We start from the raw sequence: 20944 nt of genomic DNA, 5'->3' as shown, positions 1-20944 counted from the left end.
AACAGGTACAAAATGGTCTATATCCACAGGCAAACGAGTCCTATATCGACATACCCCGAGAGGCCGCTCAGCAAGGAAGAAGCTACTGCTCCAAAACCGCCATAAAAAAGCCATACTACAGTTTGGGGACAAAGATCCTAGTTTTTGGAGAAATGTCCTCTGGTCTGATGAAACAAAAATCAAACTGTTTGGCCATAATGACCATTGTTATGTTTGGAGGGAAAAGGGGGAGGCTTTCAAGCCGAAGAACACCATCATGTTGTGGGGGTGCTTTGCTGCAGGAGGGTCTGGTGCACCACTAGAACACCTGGGAAGGACACTGCAGTGCAAATCGGTTCCCATTGTGAGCTGGTACATATGTGCGATAACCTTCTATATTCATTGTGACAGGTTGCACAAGTAAACATGTAGCAAAAGATTAGTTCCCTGAATGGGAATCGAACCCGGGACGCGGCGGTGAGAGCGCCGAATCCTAACCACTAGACCACCAGAGAAAGGGTACAACATTGCAAATCGGTTCCCAGTGTGAGCTGGTACATATGTGCGATAACCTTCTATATTCATTGTGACAGGTTGCACACGTAAACATGTAGCAAAAGAGCAGTTCACTGACCGGGAATCGTATCCTAACCACTAGACCACCAGGGAAGGGTACTACAGTGCAAATCGGGAGTCGAACTGGGAGTCGAACCACCAGGGAAGGGTACTACAGTGGAAATCAGGAGTCGAACCCGGGCCGCGGCGCCGAATCCTAACCACTAGACCACCAGGGAAGGGTACTACAGCGCAATTCGTTTCCCAGTTTGAAATGGTACATATAGTTGAAGTTGTAAGTTTCCATCCACTTAGGCTGGAGTCATTAAAACCTGTTTGTCAACCCCTCCACACATTTCTTGCTAACAAACGATCGTTTTGGCAGACGGTTAGGACATCTACTTTGTGCATGACACAAGTCATTTTTCCAACAATTGTTTATATTGGGATTATTTCACTTATAATTCACTGTATCACAAATTCAGTGGGCCAGAAGTTTACATACAATAAGTTGGCTGTGCCTTTAAACAGTTTGTAAAATTCCCGAAAATGATGTCATGGCTTTAGAAGCTTCTGATAGGCTAATTGACATCCTTTGAGTCAATTGGAGGTGTACCTGTAGATGTATTTCAAGGCCTACCTTCAAACTCAGTGCCTCTTTTCTTGACTCCATGGGAAAAGCAAAGGAAATCAGGGAAGACCTCAGAAAAAAAATGTAGACCTCCACAAGTCTGGTTCCTCCTTGGGAGCAATTTCCAAACGCCTGAAGGTACCTCGCTCATCTGTAGAAACAATAGTACGCAAGTATAAACACCATGGGACCACGCAGGCGTCATACCGCTCAGGAAGGAGACGCGTTCTCTCTCCTAGAGATGAACGTACTTTGGGTCGAAAAGTGCAAATCCATCCCAGAACAACAGCAAAGGACCTTGTGAAGATGCTGGAGGAAACAGGTACAAAATGGTCTATATCCACAGGAAAACGAGTCCTATATCGACATACCCCGAGAGGCCGCTCAGCAAGGAAGAAGCTACTGCTCCAAAACCGCCATAAAAATGCCATACTACAGTTTGGAGACAAAGATCCTAGTTTTTGGAGAAATGTCCTCTGGTCTGATGAAACAAAAATCGAACTGTTTGGCCATAATGACCATTGTTATGTTTGGAGGGAAAAGCGGGAGGCTTTCAAGCCGAAGAACACCATCATGTTGTGGGGGTGCTTTGCTGCAGGAGAGTCTGGTGCACCACTAGAACACCTGGGAAGGACACTGCAGGGCAAATCGGTTTGCAATTTGAAGTGGTACATATGTGCGACAACCTACTAAATTCATAGTGACAGGTTGCACAAGTAAAAAATGAGCATAGACTATTTCCCTGACCGGGAATCAAACCCGGGCCGCGGCGGTGAGAGCGCCGAATCCTAACCACTAGACCACCAGGGAAGGGTACTACAGTGCAAATCGGTTCCAAGTGTGAGCTGGTACATATGTGCGATAACCTATATTCATTGTGACAGGTTGTACAAGTAAACATGTAGCAAAAGAGTAGTAGACCACTAGGGAAGGGTACTACAGTGCAAATCGGGAGTCGAACTGGGAGTCGAACCACCAGGGAAGGGTACTACAGTGGAAATCAGGAGTCGAACCCGGGCTGCGGCGTTGAGAGCGCAGAATCCTAAACACTAGACCACCAGGGAAGGGTACTACAGTGCAAATCAGGAGTCGAACTGGGAGTCGAACCACCAGGGAAGGGTACTACAGTGGAAATCAGGAGTCGAACCCGGGCCGCGGCGGTGAGAGGGCCGAATCCTAACCACTAGACCACCAGGGAAGGGTACTACAGTGCAAATCGGTTCCAAGTGTGAGCTGGTACATATGTGCGATAACCTATATTCATTGTGACAGGTTGTACAAGTAAACATGTAGCAAAAGAGTAATAGACCACTAGGGAAGGGTACTACAGTGCAAATCTGGAGTCGAACTGGGAGTCGAACCACCAGGGAAGGGTACTACAGTGGAAATCAGGAGTCAAACCCGGGCTGCGGCGTTGAGAGCGCAGAATCCTAAACACTAGACCACCAGGGAAGGGTACTACAGTGCAAATCAGGAGTCGAACTGGGAGTCGAACCACCAGGGAAGGGTACTACAGTGGAAATCAGGAGTCGAACCTGGGCCGCGGCAGTGAGAGCGCCAAATCCTAACCACTAGACCACCAGGGAAGGGTACTTCAGTGAAATTCGTTTCCCAGTTTGAAATGGTACATATAGTTGAAGTCGTATGTTTCCATCCACTTAGGCTGGAGTCATTAAAACCTGTTTGTCAACCCCTCCCCACATTTCTTGCTAACAAACGATCGTTTTGGCAGACGGTTAGGACATCTACTTTGTGCATGACACAAGTCATTTTTCCAACAATTGTTTACATTGGGATTATTTCACTTATAATTCACTGTATCACAAATTCAGTGGGCCAGAAGTTTACATACACTAAGTTGGCTGTGCCTTTAATCAGTTTGTAAAATTCCCGAAAATGATGTCATGGCTTTAGAAGCTTCTGATAGGATAATTGACATCCTTTGAGTTAATTGGAGGTGTACCTGTTGATGTATTCCAAGGCCTACATTCAAACTCAGTGCCTCTTTGCTTGACTCCATGGGAAAAGCAAAGGAAATCAGGGAAGACCTCAGAAAAAAATGTAGACCTCCACAAGTCTGGTTCCTCCTTGGGAGCAATTTCCAAACGCCTGAAGGTACCTCGCTCATCTGTAGAAACAATAGTACGCAAGTATAAACAGCATGGCGCTCAGGAAGGAGACGCGTTCTCTCTCCTAGAGATGAACGTACTTTGGGTTGAAAAGTGCAAATCCATCCCAGAACAACAGCAAAGGACCTTGTGAAGATGCTGGAGGAAACAGGTACAAAATGGTCTATATCCACAGGCAAACGAGTCCTATATCGACATACCCCGAGTGGCCGCTCAGCAAGGAAGAAGCTACTGCTCCAAAACCGCCATAAAAAAGCCATACTACAGTTTGGGGACAAAGATCCTAGTTTTTGGAGAAATGTCCTCTGGTCTGATGAAACAAAAATTGAACTGTTTGGCCATAATGACCATTGTTATGTTTGGAGGGAAAAGGGGGAGGCTTTCAAGCCGAAGAACACCATCATGTTGTGGGGGTGCTTTGCTGCAGGAGGGTCTGGTGCACCACTAGAACACCTGGGAAGGACACTGCAGTGCAAATCAGTTCCCAGTGTGAGCTGGTACATATGTGCGATAACCTTCTATATTCATTGTGACAGGTTGCACAAGTAAACATGTAGCAAAAGCGTAGTTCCCTGAACGGGAATCAAACCCGGGCTGCGGTGGTGAGAGCACCGAATCCTAACCAGTAGACCACCAGGGAAGGGTACTACAGTGCAAATCGGTTCCCAGTGTGAGCTGGTACATATGTGCGATAACCTTCTATATTCATTGTGACAGGTTGCACAAGTAAACATGTAGCAAAAGATTAGTTCCCTGAACGGGAATCGAACCCGGGCAGCGGCTGTGAGAGTGCCGAATCCTAAGCACTAGACCACCAGGGAAGGGTACAACATTTCAAATTGGTTCCCAGTGTGAGCTGGTACATATGTGCGATAACCTTCTATATTCATTGTGACAGGTTGCACACGTAAACATGTAGCAAAAGAGCAGTTCACTGACCGGGAATCGAATCCTAACCACTAGACCACCAGGGAAGGATACTACAGTGCAATTCGTTTCCCAGTTTGAAATGGTACATATAGTTGAAGTCGTAAGTTTCCATCCACTTAGGCTGGAGTCATTAAAACTTTAGGTCGAAAAGTGCAAATCCATCCCAGAACAACAGCAAAGGACCTTGTGAAGATGCTGGAGGAAACAGGTACAAAATGGTCTATATCCACAGGCAAACGAGTCCTATATCGACATACCCCGAGAGGCCGCTCAGCAAGGAAGAAGCTACTGCTCCAAAACCGCCATAAAAAAAGCCATACTACAGTTTGGGGACAAAGATCCTAGTTTTTGCAATAACCTAGTTTTTGCGCCGAATCCTAACCACTAGACCACCAGGGAAGGGTACTACAGTGCAAATCGGTTCCCAGTGTGAGCTGGTACATATGTGCGATAACCTTCTATATTCATTGTGACAGGTTGCACAAGTAAACATGTAGCAAAAGAGTAGTTCCCTGACCGGGAATCGAACCCGGGCCGCGGCGGTGAGAGCGCCGAATCCTAACCACTAGACCACCAGGGAAGGGTACTACAGTGCAAATCGGTTCCAAGTGTGAGCTGGTACATATGTGCGATAACCTATATTCATTGTGACAGGTTGGGGACAAAGATCCTAGTTATTGGAGAAATGTCCTCTGGTCTGATGAAACAAAAATCGAACTGTTTGGCCATAATGACCATTGTTATGTTTGGAGGGAAAAGGGGGAGGCTTTCAAGCCGAAGAACACCATCATGTTGTGGGGGTGCTTTGCTGCAGGAGGGTCTGGTGCACCACTAGAACACCTGGGAAGGACACTGCAGGGCAAATCGGTTTGCAATTTGAAGTGGTACATATGTGCGACAACCTACTAAATTCATAGTAACAGGTTGCACAAGTAAACAAGGAGAATAGACTATTTCCCTGACCGGGAATCGAACCCAGGCCGCAGCGGTGAGAGCACCGAATCCTAACCACTAGACCACCAGGGAAGGGTACTGCAGTGCAATTCGTTTCCCAGTTTGAAATTGTACATATAGTTGAAGTCAAGTTTCCATCCACTAGAGTCATTAAAACCTGTTTGTCAACCCCTCCCCACATTTCTTGCTAACAAACGGTTTTGGCAGACGGTTAGGGCATCTACTTTGTATGACACAAGTCATTTTTCCAACAATTGTTTACATTGGGATTATTTCACTTATAATTCACTGTACACAAATTCAGTGGGCCAGAAGTTTACATAACCTTCTATGGCTTCATTTAAAGGTTGCACTTTAGAAGTTCTGATAGGCTAATTGACATCCTTTGAGTCAATTGTAAACATGTAGCAAAAGAGGCCTGAGTTCAAACTGTGCCTCTTTCTTGATCCTAACCACTAGACCACCAGGGAAGGACCTACTAAATGTAGACCTCCACAGTGCAATTTCCAAACGCCTGACAGGTTTCAAAAGTAGCCAGTTTGAAATATGACGTAGGCATATACCGTTGAAATGGTACATATAGTTGAAGTCGTAAGTTTCCATCCACCTGGAGTCATTAAAACTTTGGGTCGAAAAGTGCAAATCCATCCCAGAACAACAGCAAAGGACCTTGTGAAGATGCTGGAGGAAACAGGTACAAAATGGTCTATATCCACAGGCAAACAAGTCCTATATCGACATACCCCGAGAGGCCGCTCAGCAAGGAAGAAGCTACTGCTCCAAAACCGCCATAAAAAAGCCATACTACAGTTTGGGGACAAAGATCCTAGTTTTTGGAGAAATGTCCTCTGGTCTGATGAAACAAAAATCGAACTGTTTGGCCATAATGACCATTGTTATGTTTGGAGGGAAAAGGGGGAGGATTTCAAGACCACCAGAAGAACACCATAATGTTGTGGGGGTGCTTTGCTGCAGGAGGGTCTGGTGCACCACTAGAACACCTGGGAAGGACACTGCAGGGCAAATCGGTTTGCAATTTGAAGTGGTACATATGTGCGACAACCTACTAAATTCATAGTGACAGGTTGCACAAGTAAACAATGAGCACAGACTATTTCCCTGACCTGGAATCGAACCCGGGCCGCGGCGGTGAGAGCGCTGAATCCTAACCACTAGACCACCAGGGAAGGATAATACAGTGCAAATCGGTTCTCAGTGTGAGCTGGTACATATGTGCGATAACCTTCTATATTCATTGTGACAGGTTGTACAAGTAAACATGTAGCAAAAGAGTAGTTCCCTGAGCGGGAATCGAACCCGGGCCGCGGCGGTGAGAGCGCCGAATCCTAACCACTACACCACCAGACTACAGTGTAAATCGGGAGTCGAACTGGGAGTCAAACCACCAGGGAAGGGTACTTCCACAGTGGAAATCAGGAGTCGAAACCCCCTGACCGGGAATCGAACCCGCCGGCGGTGAGAGCGCGAATCCTAACCACTAGACCACCAGGGAAGGGTACTACAGTGCAATTCGTTTCCCAGTTTGAAATGGTACATATAGTTGAAGTTGTAAGTTTCCATCCACTTAGGCTGGAGTCATTAAAACCTGTTTGTCAACCCCTCCACACATTTCTTGCTAACAAACGATCGTTTTGGCAGACGGTTAGGACATCTACTTTGTGCATGACACAAGTCATTTTTCCAACAATTGTTTACATTGGGATTATTTCACTTATAATTCACTGTATCACAAATTCAGTGGGCCAGAAGTTTACATACAATAAGTTGGCTGTGCCTTTAAACAGTTTGTAAAATTCCCGAAAATGATGTCATGGCTTTAGAAGCTTCTGATAGGCTAATTGACATCCTTTGAGTCAATTGGAGGTGTACCTGTAGATGTATTTCAAGGCCTACCTTCAAACTCAGTGCCTCTTTTCTTGACTCCATGGGAAAAGCAAAGGAAATCAGGGAAGACCTCAGAAAAAAAATGTAGACCTCCACAAGTCTGGTTCCTCCTTGGGAGCAATTTCCAAACGCCTGAAGGTACCTCGCTCATCTGTAGAAACAATAGTACGCAAGTATAAACACCATGGGACCACGCAGGCGTCATACCGCTCAGGAAGGAGACGCGTTCTCTCTCCTAGAGATGAACGTACTTTGGGTCGAAAAGTGCAAATCCATCCCAGAACAACAGCAAAGGACCTTGTGAAGATGCTGGAGGAAACAGGTACAAAATGGTCTATATCCACAGGCAAACGAGTCCTATATCGACATACCCCGAGAGGCCGCTCAGCAAGGAAGAAGCTACTGCTCCAAAACCGCCATAAAAAAGCCATACTACAGTTTGGGGACAAAGATCCTAGTTTTTGGAGAAATGTCCTTGGTCTGATGAAACAAAAATCGAACTGTTTGGCCATAATGACCATTGTTATGTTTGGAGGGAAAAGCGGGGAGGCTTTCAAGCCGAAGAACACCATCATGTTGTGGGGGTGCTTTGCTGCAGGAGAGTCTGGTGCACCACTAGAACACCTGGGAAGGACACTGCAGGGCAAATCGGTTTGCAATTTGAGCTGGTACATATGTGCGACAACCTACTAAATTCATAGTGACAGGTTGCACAAGTAAACATGTAGCATAAACTATTTCCCTGACCGGGAATCGAACCCGGGCCACGGCGGTGAGAGCGCCGAATCCTAACCACTAGACCACCAGGGAAGGGTACTACAGTGCAAATCTGTTCCAAGTGTGAGCTGGTACATATGTGCGATAACCTATATTCATTGTGACAGGTTGTACAAGTAAACATGTAGCAAAAGAGTTGTGACAGGTTGTACAACCACTAAACATGTAGCAATGAGAGTCCTAAACTAGACCACCTGGGAAGGGTACTACAGTGGAATCGAACCCGGGCCGCAGCGGTGAGAGCGCCGAATCCTAACCACTAGACCACCAGGGAAGGGTACTACAGTGCAAATCGGTTCCAAGTGTGAGCTGGTACATATAGTTGAAGTAACCTATATTCATCCACTGAGGCTGGAGTCATTGTAAAACCTGTTTGTCAACATTTCTTGTAACAAACGATCGTTTTGGCAGATGGTTAGACATCTAGGCATGACACAGGGTCATTTTCCAACAATTGTTTACATTGGATTATTTTTTATAATTCACTGTATCACAAATTCACCAGGGAAGTTTACATACAATGAGTTCAGGCTGTCGAACCCGGGCCGCAGGCGGTGAGAGCGCCGAATCCTAACCACTAGACCACCAGGGAAGGGTACTACAGTGCAAATCGGTTCCAAGTGTGTGCTGGTACATATGTGCGATAACCTTCTATATTCATTGTGACAGGTTGTTCAAGTAAACATGTAGCAAAAGAGTAGTTCCCTGACCAGGAATCAAACCCGGGACGAGGCGGTGAGAGCGCCGAATCCTAACCACTAGACCACCAGGGAAGGGTACTACAGTGCAATTCGTTTCCCAGTTTGAAATGGTACATATAGTTGAAGTCGTAAGTTTCCATCCACTTAGGCTGGAGTCATTAAAACCTGTTTGTCAACCCCTCCACACATTTCTTGCTAACAAACGATAGTTTTGGCAGACGGTTAGGACATCTACTTTGTGCATGACACAAGTCATTTTTCCAACAATTGTTTACAGAGGGATTATTTCACTTATAATTCACTGTATCACAAATTCAGTGGGCCAGAAGTTTACATACACTAAGTTGGCTGTGCCTTTAAACAGTTTGTAAAATTCCCGAAAATGATGTCATGGCTTTAGAAGCTTCTGATAGGCTAATTGACATCCTTTGAGTCAATTGGAGGTGTACCTGTAGATGTATTTCAAGGCCTACCTTCAAACTCAGTGCCTCTTTGCTTGACTCCATGGGAAAAGCAAAGGAAATCAGGCAAGACCTCAGAAAAAATGTAGACCTCCACAAGTCTGGTTCCTCCTTGGGAGCAATTTCCAAACGCCTGAAGGTACCTCGCTCATCTGTAGAAACAATAGTACTCAAGTATAAACACCATGGGACCACGCAGGCGTCATACCGCTCAGGAAGGAGACGCGTTCTCTCTCCTAGAGATGAACGTACTTTGGGTCGAAAAGTGCAAATCCATCCCAGAACAACAGCAAAGGACCTTGTGAAGATGCTGGAGGAAACAGGTACAAAATGGTCTATATCCACAGGCAAACGAGTCCTATATCGACATACCCCGAGTGGCCGCTCAGCAAGGAAGAAGCTACTGCTCCAAAACCGCCATAAAAAAGCCATACTACAGTTTGGGGACAAAGATCCTAGTTTTTGGAGATATGTCCTCTGGTCTGATGAAACAAAAATCGAACTGTTTGGCCATAATGACCATTGTTATGTTTGGAGGGAAAAGCGGGAGGCTTTCAAGCCGAAGAACACCATCATGTTGTGGGGGTGCTTTGCTGCAGGAGAGTCTGGTGCACCACTAGAACACCTGGGAAGGACACTGCAGGGCAAATCGGTTTGCAATTTGAAGTGGTACATATGTGCGACAACGTACTAAATTCATAGTGACAGGTTGCACAAGTGAACAAGGAGCATAGACTATTTTCCTGACCGGGAATCGAACCCGGGCCGCGGCGGTGAGAGCGCTGAATCCTAACCACTAGACCACCAGGGAAGGATAATACAATGCAAATCGGTTCTCAGTGTGAGCTGGTACATATGTGCGATAACCTTCTATATTCATTGTGACAGGTTGTACAAGTAAACATGTAGCAAAAGAGTAGTTCCCTGACCGGGAGTCGATCCCGGGCCTCGGCGGTGAGAGCGCCGAATCCTAACCACTAGACCACCAGGGAAGGGTACTACAGTGCAAATCGGGAGTCGAACTGGGAGTCGAACCACAAGGGAAGGGTACTACAGTGGAAATCAGGAGTCGAACCCGGGCCGCGGCGCCGAATCCTAACCACTAGACCACCAGGGAAGGGTACTACAGCGCAATTCGTTTCCCAGTTTGAAATGGTACATATAGTTGAAGTCTTAATTTTCCATCCACTTAGGCTGGGGTCATTAAAACCTGTTTGTCAACACCTCCCCACATTTCTTGCTAACAAACGATCGTTTTGGCAGACGGTTCGGACATCTACTTTGTGCATGACACAAGTCATTTTTCCAACAATTGTTTACATTGGGATTATTTCACTTATAATTCACTGTATCACAAATTCAGTGGGCCAGAAGTTTACATACAATAAGTTGGCTGTGCCTTTAAACAGTTTGTAAAATTCCCGAAAATTATGTCATGGCTTTAGAAGCTTCTGATAGGCTAATTGACATCCTTTGAGTCAATTGGAGGTGTACCTGTAGATGTATTTCAAGGCCTACCTTCAAACTCAGTGCCTCTTTGCTTGACTCCATGGGAAAAGCAAAGGAAATCAGGGAAGACCTCAGAAAAAAATGTAGACCTCCACAAGTCTGGTTCCTCCTTGGGAGCAATTTCCAAACGCCTGAAGGTACCTCGCTCATCTGTAGAAACAATAGTACGCAAGTATAAACACCATGGTATGACGCAGGCGTCATACCGCTCAGGAAGGAGACGCGTTCTCTCTCCTAGAGATGAACGTACTTTGGGTCGAAAAGTGCAAATCCATCCCAGAACAACAGCAAAGGACCTTGTGAAGATGCTGGAGGAAACAGGTACAAAATGGTCTATATCCACAGGCAAACGAGTCCTATATCGACATACCCCGAGAGGCCGCTCTGCAAGGAAGAAGCTACTGCTCCAAAACCGCCATAAAAAAGCCATACTACAGTTTGGGGACAAAGATCCTAGTTTTTGGAGAAATGTCCTCTGGTCTGATGAAACAAAAATCGAACTGTTTGGCCATAATGACCATTGTTATGTTTGGAGGGAAAAGCGGGAGGCTTTCAAGCCGAAGAACACCATCATGTTGTGGGGGTGCTTTGCTGCAGGAGAGTCTGGTGCACCACTAGAACACCTGGGAAGGACACTGCAGTGCAAATCAGTTCCCAGTGTGAGCTGGTACATATGTGCGATAACCTTCTATATTCATTGTGACAGGTTGCACAAGTAAACATGTAGCAAATGCGTAGTTCCCTGAACAGGAATCGAACCCGGGCTGCGGCGGTGAGAGCGCCGAATCCTAACCAGTAGACCACCAGGGAAGGGTACAACAGTGCAAATCGGTTCCCAGTGTGAGCTGGTACATATGTGCGATAACCTTCTATATTCATTGTGACAGGTTGCACAAGTAAACATGTAGCAAAAGATTAGTTCCCTGAACGGGAATCGAACCCGGGCAGCGGCTGTGAGAGCGCCGAATCCTAAGCACTAGACCACCAGGGAAGGGTACAACATTTCAAATTGTTTCCCAGTGTGAGCTGCTACATATGTGCGATAACCTTCTATATTCATTGTGACAGGTTGCACACGTAAACATGTAGCAAAAGAGCAGTTCACTGACCGGGAATCGAATCCTAACCACTAGACCACCAGGGAAGGATACTACAGTGCAATTCGTTTCCCAGTTTGAAATGGTACATATAGTTGAAGTCGTAAGTTTCCATCCACTTAGGCTGGAGTCATTAAAACTTTGGGTCGAAAAGTGCAAATCCATCCCAGAACAACAGCAAAGGACCTTGTGAAGATGCTGGAGGAAACAGGTACAAAATGGTCTATATCCACAGGCAAACGAGTCCTATATCGACATACCCCGAGAGGCCGCTCAGCAAGGAAGAAGCTACTGCTCCAAAACCGCCATAAAAAAGCCATACTACAGTTTGGGGACAAAGATCCTAGTTATTGGAGAAATGTCCTCTGGTCTGATGAAACAACAATCGAACTGTTTGGCCATAATGACCATTGTTATGTTTGGAGGGAAAAGGGGGAGGCTTTCAAGCCGAAGAACACCATCATGTTGTGGGGGTGCTTTGCTGCAGGAGGGTCTGGTGCACCACTAGAACACCTGGGAAGGACACTGCAGGGCAAATCGGTTTGCAATTTGAAGTGGTACATATGTGCGACAACCTACTAAATTCATAGTAACAGGTTGCACAAGTAAACAAGGAGAATAGACTATTTCCCTGACCGGGAATCGAACCCAGGCCGCGGCGGTGAGAGCACCGAATCCTAACCACTAGACCACCAGGGAAGCGTACTACAGTGAAAATCGGTTCTCAGTGTGAGCTGCTACATATAATATTAAATTAAAATTTGATTTTTTTTTTTCATATGTGCAATAACCTTCTATATTCATTGTGACAGGTTGTACAAGTAAACATGTAGCAAAAGAGTAGTTCCCTGACCGGGAATCAAAACCTGGACGTGGCGGTGAGAGCGCCGAATACTAACCACTAGACCACCAGGGAAGGGTACAACAGTGCAAATCGGTTCCCAGTGTGGGAACTGGAGTGGGATCCTCGGGACAGTAAGACAGAGACTGGGTTTTTGGGGACTACGACAGTTGACTTTTGAGGGCAAGGTTTTAATCATCAAAGCTGTGATTTTACCTGTGCTTTTACTAATCAGTTCTGTTTTTATCCCCCCCCCGAAGGAGTATTTTAGCCCTGGAGCGGATGCTCTTCTACTTTCTGTGGGGAAGGAAGTGGGAGAGGCTGAGGAGGGAGGTGGTCAAGAGGCCCAGGTCCAAGGGGGGGAAAGGCTTGCCTGACCTCTACTTGTTCCTGGGCAGCCGCTACACAGCATTACATCTGACTCTTGCCACCTCCCCGGTCAATAACAAGACACAGGCCCTTGCACGGTTCTGGCTGGGATCTTACCTCAGGACACTGAGGCTGATCCCAGTCGACCTGCGAGCCCCAGTCTCTTTCCTGCTCCCCACCCACTACTTCCAGCTCCAGAAATTTTTAAGACATTTTAAACTGGAAAAGGAAGCAGTCACGGTTTTAACTAAACACCGCTCTCTTCTCTCTCTTGTGCAGGAGCGGGAACCAGTATGTCCAGTGCGCGGGCTCGCTATAGGCGAGCCCACAACGGTCTGGCGCAACGTGGCCCATCCTGCTCTCCTGAATCGGCATCGGGACCTGTCCTGGATGGTCGCCCACGATATCCTCCCGGTCAGGGCCGTTATGCACTCACGGGGCATGGCGAGGACATCCGCGTGCCCCCGACCGGGCTGCAGCCAAGAAGAGTCGGTGAGGCACATGCTCTGGGAGTGCAGAGCCGCCAGGGACCTGTGGAAGGAAGCAGGCCCCCTGATCACCTCGTGTCTGCCAGCAGGGGAGGACCTAACACCTCAGCTCGTGCTGTACGGGGTGGGCCAAAGGCCCATTCCACCGAAGGCCTTCACCAAGTTCTGGCCCACCCTCACGTGTCTGAAGGAAGCACTGTGGTCCTCCCGTAACCTGCTGGTAGCAAAAAGCGTAGAGACCACCCCCAGGCAGTGGCCATGGTAGCCACGGAAGCCCTGGGGTGGTACGAACGGAAGGGGGCCTCGACCCCAGGCGAAGGGTCCCCCACAACACCCTAGGTCCCGGCGGCCACGGCCTGACAGCGCTGCGGCGCCTAGGGCGATGCACCTAGGGGAGGGATCTCCTCTGGGCCCCAAAGGACGGGACGATGGTCTATTCGGGAGAGCAGGATGAGGCGAGTTTGATAAGGACTCACCCCGCTCCTGTACAAGCGATTGAAGACAGCCTTTTAACAAAGTGACTTTTTAACATGTTTCTAACGTCTTAAAAATGTTTTATCTTTGTTGAATCATTTCGTACACATTTTAAATGGCTTTTACAGATTTCTTTTTACAAAGAAAGTACTTTTATTCATAGTTGTTGTCATTGGTTTTAACAACACGTACTTTTAACAAATTTAAATGTAAATTCAAATGCTGTGTTTTATGCCTTGTTGCCGTTTTTATGTGTATAAATGATTAAATGAATGTATGAGCTGTTTTTTTTAAAGCAATTATGAAAATAAAACTTTTCCAAAAGAAAAAAATATGTGCGACAACCTACTAAATTCATAGTGACAGGTTGCACAAGTAAACAAGGAGAATAGACTATTTCCCTGACCGGGAATCGAACCCGAGCCGCGGCAGTGAGAGTGCCAAATCCTAACCACTAGACCACCAGGGAAGGGTGCTACAGTGCAAATCGGTTCCCAGTGTGAGCTGGTACATATGTGCGATAACCTTCTACATTCATTGTGACAGGTTGCACAAGTAAACATGTAGCAAAAGAGTAGGTCCCTGACCGGGAATCGAAACCGGGCCGCGGCGGTGAGAGCGCCGAATCCTAACAACTAGACCACCAGGGAAGGGTACGACAGTGCAAATCGGTTCCAATTGTGAGCTGGTACATATGTGCGATAACCTTCTGTATTCATTGTGACAGGTTGTACAAGTAAACATGTAGCAAAAGAGTAGTTCCCTGACCAGGAATCAAACCCGGGACGCGGCGGTGAGAGCGCCGAATCCTAACCACTAGACCACCAGGGAAGGGTACTACAGTTTAATTCGTTTCCCAGTTTGAAATGGTACATATAGTTGAAGTCGTAAATTTCCATCCACTTTGGCTGGAGTCATTAAAACCTGTTTGTCAACCCCTCCACACATTACTTGCTAACAAAAGATAGTTTTGGCAGTCGGTTAGGACATCTGCTTTGTGCATGACACAAGTAATTTTTCCAACAATTGTTTACAGAGGGATTATTTCACTTATAATTCACTGTATCACAAATTCAGTGGGCCAGAAGTTTACATACACTAAGTTGGCTGTGCCTTTAAACAGTTTGTAAAATTCCCGAAAATGATGTCATGGCTTTAGAAGCTTCTGATAGGCTAATTGACATCCTTTGAGTCAATTGGAGGTGTACCTGTAGATGTATTTCAAGGCCTACCTTCAAACTCAGTGCCTCTTTGCTTGACTCCATTGGAAAAGCAAAGGAAATCAGCCAAGACCTCAGAAAAAATTTTAGATCTCCACAAGTCTGGTTCCTCCTTGGGAGCAATTTCCAAACGCCTGAAGGTACCTCGCTCATCTGTAGAAACAATAGTACGCAAGTATAAACACCATGGGACCACGCAGGCGTCATACCGCTCAGGAAGGAGACGCGTTCTCTCTCCTAGAGATGAACGTACTTTGGGTCGAAAAGTGCAAATCCATCCCAGAACAAAAGCAAAGGACCTTGTGAAGATGCTGGAGGAAACAGGTACAAAATGGTCTATATCCACAGGCAAACGAGTCCTATATCGACATACCCCGAGAGGCCGCTCATCAAGGAAGAAGCTACTGCTCCAAAACCGCCATAAAAAAGCCATACTACAGTTTGGGGACAAAGATCCTAGTTTTTGGAGAAATGTCTTCTGGTCTGATGAAACAAAAATCGAACTGTTTGGCCATAATGACCATTGTTATGTTTGGAGGGAGAAGGGGGAGGCTTTCAAGCCGAAGAACACCATCATGTTGTGGGGGTGCTTTGCTGCAGGAGGGTATGGTGCACCACTAGAACACCTGGGAAGGACACTGCAGGGCAAATCGGTTTGCAATTTGAAGTGGTACATATGTGCGACAACCTACTAAATTCATAGTGACAGGTTGCACAAGTAAACAAGGAGCATAGACTATTTCCCTGACCGGGAATCGAACCCGAGCCACAGCGGTGAGAGCGCCGAATCCTAACCACTAGACCACCAGGGAAGGATAATACAGTGAAAATTGGTTCTCAGTGTGAGCTGGTACATATGTGCGATAACCTTCTATATTCATTGTGACAGGTTGTAGAAGTAAAGATGTAGCAAAAGAGTAGTTCCCTGACCGGGAATCGAACCCGGGCCGCGGCGGTGAGAGCGCCGAATCCTAACCACTAGACCACCAGGGAAGGGTACGACAGTGCAAATCGGTTCCAAGTGTGAGCTGGTACATATGTGCAATAACCTTCTATATTCATTGTGACAGGTTGTACAAGTAAACATGTAGCAAAAGAGTAGTTCCCTGACCGGGAATCAAAACCTGGACGTGGCGGTGAGAGCGCCGAATCCTAACCACTAGACCACCAGGGAAGGGTACTACAGTGCAAATCGGTTCCCAGTGTGGGAACTGGAGTGGGATCCTCGGGACAGTAAGACAGAGACTGGGTTTTTGGGGACTACGACAGTTGACTTTTGAGGGCAAGGTTTTAATCATCAAAGCTGTGATTTTACCTGTGCTTTTACTAATCAGTTCTGTTTTTATCCCCCCCCGAAGGAGTATTTTAGCCCTGGAGCGGATGCTCTTCTACTTTCTGTGGGGAAGCAAGTGGGAGAGGCTGAGGAGGGAGGTGGTCAAGAGGCCCAGGTCCAAGGGGGGGAAAGGCTTGCCTGACCTCTACTTGTTCCTGGGCAGCCGCTACACAGCATTACATCTGACTCTTGCCACCTCCCCGGTCAATAACAAGACACAGGCCCTCGCACGGTTCTGGCTGGGATCTTACCTCAGGACACTGAGGCTGATCCCAGTCGACCTGCGAGCCCCAGTCTCTTTCCTGCTCCCCACCCACTACTTCCAGCTCCAGAAAATTTTAAGACATTTTAAACTGGAAAAGGAAGCAGTCACGGTTTTAACTAAACACCGCTCTCTTCTCTCTCTTGTGCAGGAGCGGGAACCAGTATGTCCAGTGCGCGGGCTCGCTATAGGCGAGCCCACAACGGTCTGGCGCAACGTGGCCCATCCTGCTCTCCTGAATCGGCATCGGGACCTGTCCTGGATGGTCGCCCACGATATCCTCCCGGTCAGGGCCGTTATGCACTCACGGGGCATGGCGAGGACATCCGCGTGCCCCGACCGGGCTGCAGCCAAGAAGAGTCGGTGAGGCACATGCTCTGGGAGTGCAGAGCCGCCAGGGACCTGTGGAAGGAAGCAGGCCCCCTGATCACCTCGTGTCTGCCAGCAGGGGAGGACCTAACACCTCAGCTCGTGCTGTACGGGGTGGGCCGAAGGCCCATTCCACCGAAGGCCTTCACCAAGTTCTGGCCCACCCTCACGTGTCTGAAGGAAGCACTGTGGTCCTCCCGTAACCTGCTGGTAGCAAAAAGCGTAGAGACCACCCCCAGGCAGTGGCCATGGTAGCCACGGAAGCCCTGGGGTGGTACGAACGGAAGGGGGCCTCGACCCCAGGCGAAGGGTCCCCCACAACACCCTAGGTCCCGGCGGCCACGGCCTGACAGCGCTGCGGCGCCTAGGGCGATGCACCTAGGGGAGGGATCTCCTCTGGGCCCCAAAGGACAGGACGATGGTCTATTCGGGAGAGCAGGATGAGGCGAGTTTGATAAGGACTCACCCCGCTCCTGTACAAGCGATTGAAGACAGCCTTTTAACAAAGTGACTTTTTAACATGTTTCTAACGTCTTAAAAATGTTTTATCTTTGTTGAATCATTTCGTACACATTTTAAATGGCTTTTACAGATTTCCTTTTACAAAGAAAGTACTTTTATTCATAGTTGTTGTCATTGGTTTTAACAACACGTACTTTTAACAAATTTAAATGTAAATTCAAATGCTGTGTTTTATGCCTTGTTGCCGTTTTTATGTGTATAAATGATTAAATGAATGTATGAGCTGTTTTTTTTTAAGCAATTGTGAAAATAAAACTTTTCCAAAAGAAAAAAATATGTGCGACAACCTACTAAATTCATAGTGACAGGTTGCACAAGTAAACAAGGAGAATAGACTATTTCCCTGACCGGGAATCGAACCCGGGCCGCGGCGGTGAGAGCACCGAATCCTAACCACTAGACCACCAGGGAAGGGTACTACAGTTCAAATCGGTTCCCAGTGTGAGCTGGTACATATGTGCGATAACCTTCTATATTCATTGTGACAGGTTGCACAAGTAAACATGTAGCAAAAGAGTAGGTCCCTGACCGGGAATCGAAACCGGGCCGCGGCGGTGAGAGCGCTGAATCCTAACCACTAGACCACCAGGGAAGGGTACAACAGTGCAAATCGGTTCCAATTGTGAGCTGGTACATATGTGCGATAACCTTCTGTATTCATTGTCTGCCCCAACCTCTCTTCATCTGTCATCACAGACGTCATTTCCGGTCACAACTTGCAGGCTTGTTTTCAAATTGCTGTGCGTTTTGTTGCCAACCTATTTTGCTACCTGACAACTTTACGGGTTTCACTTTTTAATTACCGTTCATATATTTATTTTTTCCTCGACTTTTTCACTCCGGACGCTTTATCTGGACACGATTCGTCAGGACCTCCAACAGCCGAAGCTAAGTAGTAACATTAACATGATGCCTTCTAATTGCAGCCGCTGTGCTCGCCTTACGGCGAGGATAGCTGTACTGCAAGCCCAGCTTCAGACGCAATCGTTAGGCAAGGGTAATTTCAGTGTAGGAAAGGATGAAACAGCGTCTGTGCCACCAGTAAGTACAGATAGTAGTATAAATCCCCTGGCACAGTCCCCGCAGCCGGACAACTTTCTCACGGTTTCTGGAAGGAAATGCTGTAGGAACGCTCAACCGGTGTCGCTCATTCAGCAGACAGAAACTTTCAACCGGTTCTCCCCATTAAGCAGCGGGTCGGTGTCAGAGGCCGAGTCTTCTCTGGTCTCTACTCCTCCCGTTACGGGGTCTGAGACGCCGAAGCTTCCCACCATTAGCTCTGACAAATTGAAAACTCTAGTCATTGGCGACTCCATTACCCGCAGTATTAGACTTAAAGCGAATCATCCAGCGATCATACACTGTTTACCCGGGGGCAGGGCTACCGACGTTAAGGCTAATCTGAAGATGGTGCTGGCTAAAGCTAAAACTGGCGAGTGTAGAGAGTATAGAGATATTGTTATCCACGTCGGCACCAACGATGTTAGGATGAAACAGTCAGAGATCACCAAGCGCAACATAGCTTCTGCGTGCATATCAGCTAGAAAGATGTGTCGGCATCGAGTAATTGTCTCTGGCCCCCTCCCAGTTAGGGGGAGTGATGAGCTCTACAGCAGAGTCTCACAACTCAATCGCTGGTTGAAAACTGTTTTCTGCCCCTCCCAAAAGATAGAATTTGTAGATAATTGGCCCTCTTTCTGGGACTCGCCCACAAACAGGACCAAGCCTGACCTGCTGAGGAGTGACGGACTCCATCCTAGCTGGAGGGGTGCTCTCATCTTATCTGCCAACATAGACCGGGCTCTAACTCCTCTAGCTCCACAATGAAATAGGGTGCAGGCCAGGCAGCAGGCTATTAGCCAGCCTGCCAGCATAGTGGAGTCTGCCACTAGCATAGTTAGTGTAGTCAGCTCAGCTATCACCATTGAGACCGTGTCTGTGCCTCGACCTGGGTTGGGCAAAACTAAACATGGCGGTGTTCGCCTTAGCAATCTCACTAGGATAAAGACCACCTCCATTCCTGTCATTACTGAAAGAGATCATGATACCTCACATCTCAAAATAGGGCTACTTAATGTTAGATCCCTTACTTCAAAGGCAATTATAGTCAATGAACTAATCACTGATCATAATCTTGATGTGATTGGCCTGACTGAAACATGGCTTAAGCCTGATGAATTTACTGTGTTAAATGAGGCCTCACCTCCTGGCTACACTAGTGACCATATCCCCCGTGCATCCCGCAAAGGCGGAGGTGTTGCTAACATTTACGATAGCAAATTTCAATTTACAAAAAAAAAAAAAAATGACGTTTTCGTCTTTTGAGCTTCTAGTCATGAAATCTATGCAGCCTACTCAATCACTTTTTATAGCTACTGTTTACAGGCCTCCTGGGCCATATACAGCGTTTCTCACTGAGTTCCCTGAATTCCTATCAGACCTTGTAGTCATTGCAGATAATATTCTAATCTTTGGTGACTTTAATATTCACATGGAAAAGTCCACAGACCCACTCCAAAAGGCTTTTGGAGCCATCATCGACTCAGTGGGTTTTGTCCAACATGTCTCTGGACCCACTCACTCTCACAGTCATACGCTGGACCTAGTTTTGTCCCATGGAATAAATGTTGTGGATCTTAATGTTTTTCCTCATAATCCTGGACTATCAGACCACCATTTTATTACGTTTGCAATTGCAACAAATAATCTGCTCAGACCCCAACCAAGGAACATCAAAAGTCGTGCTATAAATTCACAGACAACACAAAGATTCCTTGATGCCCTTCCAGACTCCCTCTGCCTACCCAAGGCCGCCAGAGGACAAAAATCCGTTAACCACCTAACTGAGGATCTCAATTTAACCTTGCGCAATACCCTAGATGCAGTTGCACCCCTAAAAACTAAAAAAATGTCTCATAAGAAACTAGCTCCATGGTACACAGAAAATACCCGAGCTCTGAAGCAAGCTTCAGAAAATTGGAACGGAAATGGCGCCACACCAAACTGGAAGTCTTCCGACTAGCTTGGAAGGATGGTACCGTGCAGTACCGAAGAGCCCTTACTGCTGCTCGATCATCCTATTTTTCTAACTTAATTGAGGAAAATAAGAACAATCCGAAATTCCTTTTTGATACTGTGTCAAAGCTAACTAAAAAGCAGCATTCCCCAAGAGAGGATGACTTGCACTTTAGCAGTGATAAATTCATGAACTTCTTTGAGGAAAAGATTATGATTATTAGAAAGCAAATTACGGACTCCTCTTTAAACCTGCGTATTCCTCCAAACCTCAGTTGTCCTGAGTCTGCACAACTCTGCCAGGACCTAGGATCAAGAGAGACGCTCAAGTGTTTTAGTACTATATCTCTTGACACAATGATGAAAATAATCATGGCCTCTAAACCTTCAAGCTGTATACTGGACCCTATTCCAACTAAACTA

At 46.9% G+C, this 20944-nt stretch overlaps 4 non-coding genes across 4 annotated transcripts; all 4 read right to left on the bottom strand.

Annotated features, from left to right (window-relative positions):
• Positions 1-4732: 4732 nt before the first annotated feature.
• Positions 4733-4804, bottom strand: trnae-cuc. Its single transcript has one exon. It is a non-coding gene; the product is annotated as a tRNA-Glu (tRNA).
• Positions 4805-7821: 3017 nt separating this feature from the next.
• trnae-cuc lies at positions 7822-7893 on the bottom strand. Its single transcript has one exon. It is a non-coding gene; the product is annotated as a tRNA-Glu (tRNA).
• Positions 7894-15941: 8048 nt separating this feature from the next.
• Positions 15942-16013, bottom strand: trnae-cuc. The gene has a single exon. It is a non-coding gene; the product is annotated as a tRNA-Glu (tRNA).
• A 1832-nt stretch (positions 16014-17845) lies between these two features.
• Positions 17846-17917, bottom strand: trnae-cuc. Its single transcript has one exon. It is a non-coding gene; the product is annotated as a tRNA-Glu (tRNA).
• Between the last annotated feature and the right edge of the window lie 3027 nt (positions 17918-20944).

The sequence above is a fragment of the Oncorhynchus gorbuscha genome, unplaced genomic scaffold, assembly GCF_021184085.1.
Source record: "Oncorhynchus gorbuscha isolate QuinsamMale2020 ecotype Even-year unplaced genomic scaffold, OgorEven_v1.0 Un_scaffold_3253, whole genome shotgun sequence".
Lineage (NCBI taxonomy): Eukaryota > Metazoa > Chordata > Actinopteri > Salmoniformes > Salmonidae > Oncorhynchus > Oncorhynchus gorbuscha.
The sequence above is the reverse complement of the archived record's forward strand: the minus strand, read 5'-3'. Positions and strand labels throughout refer to the sequence as shown.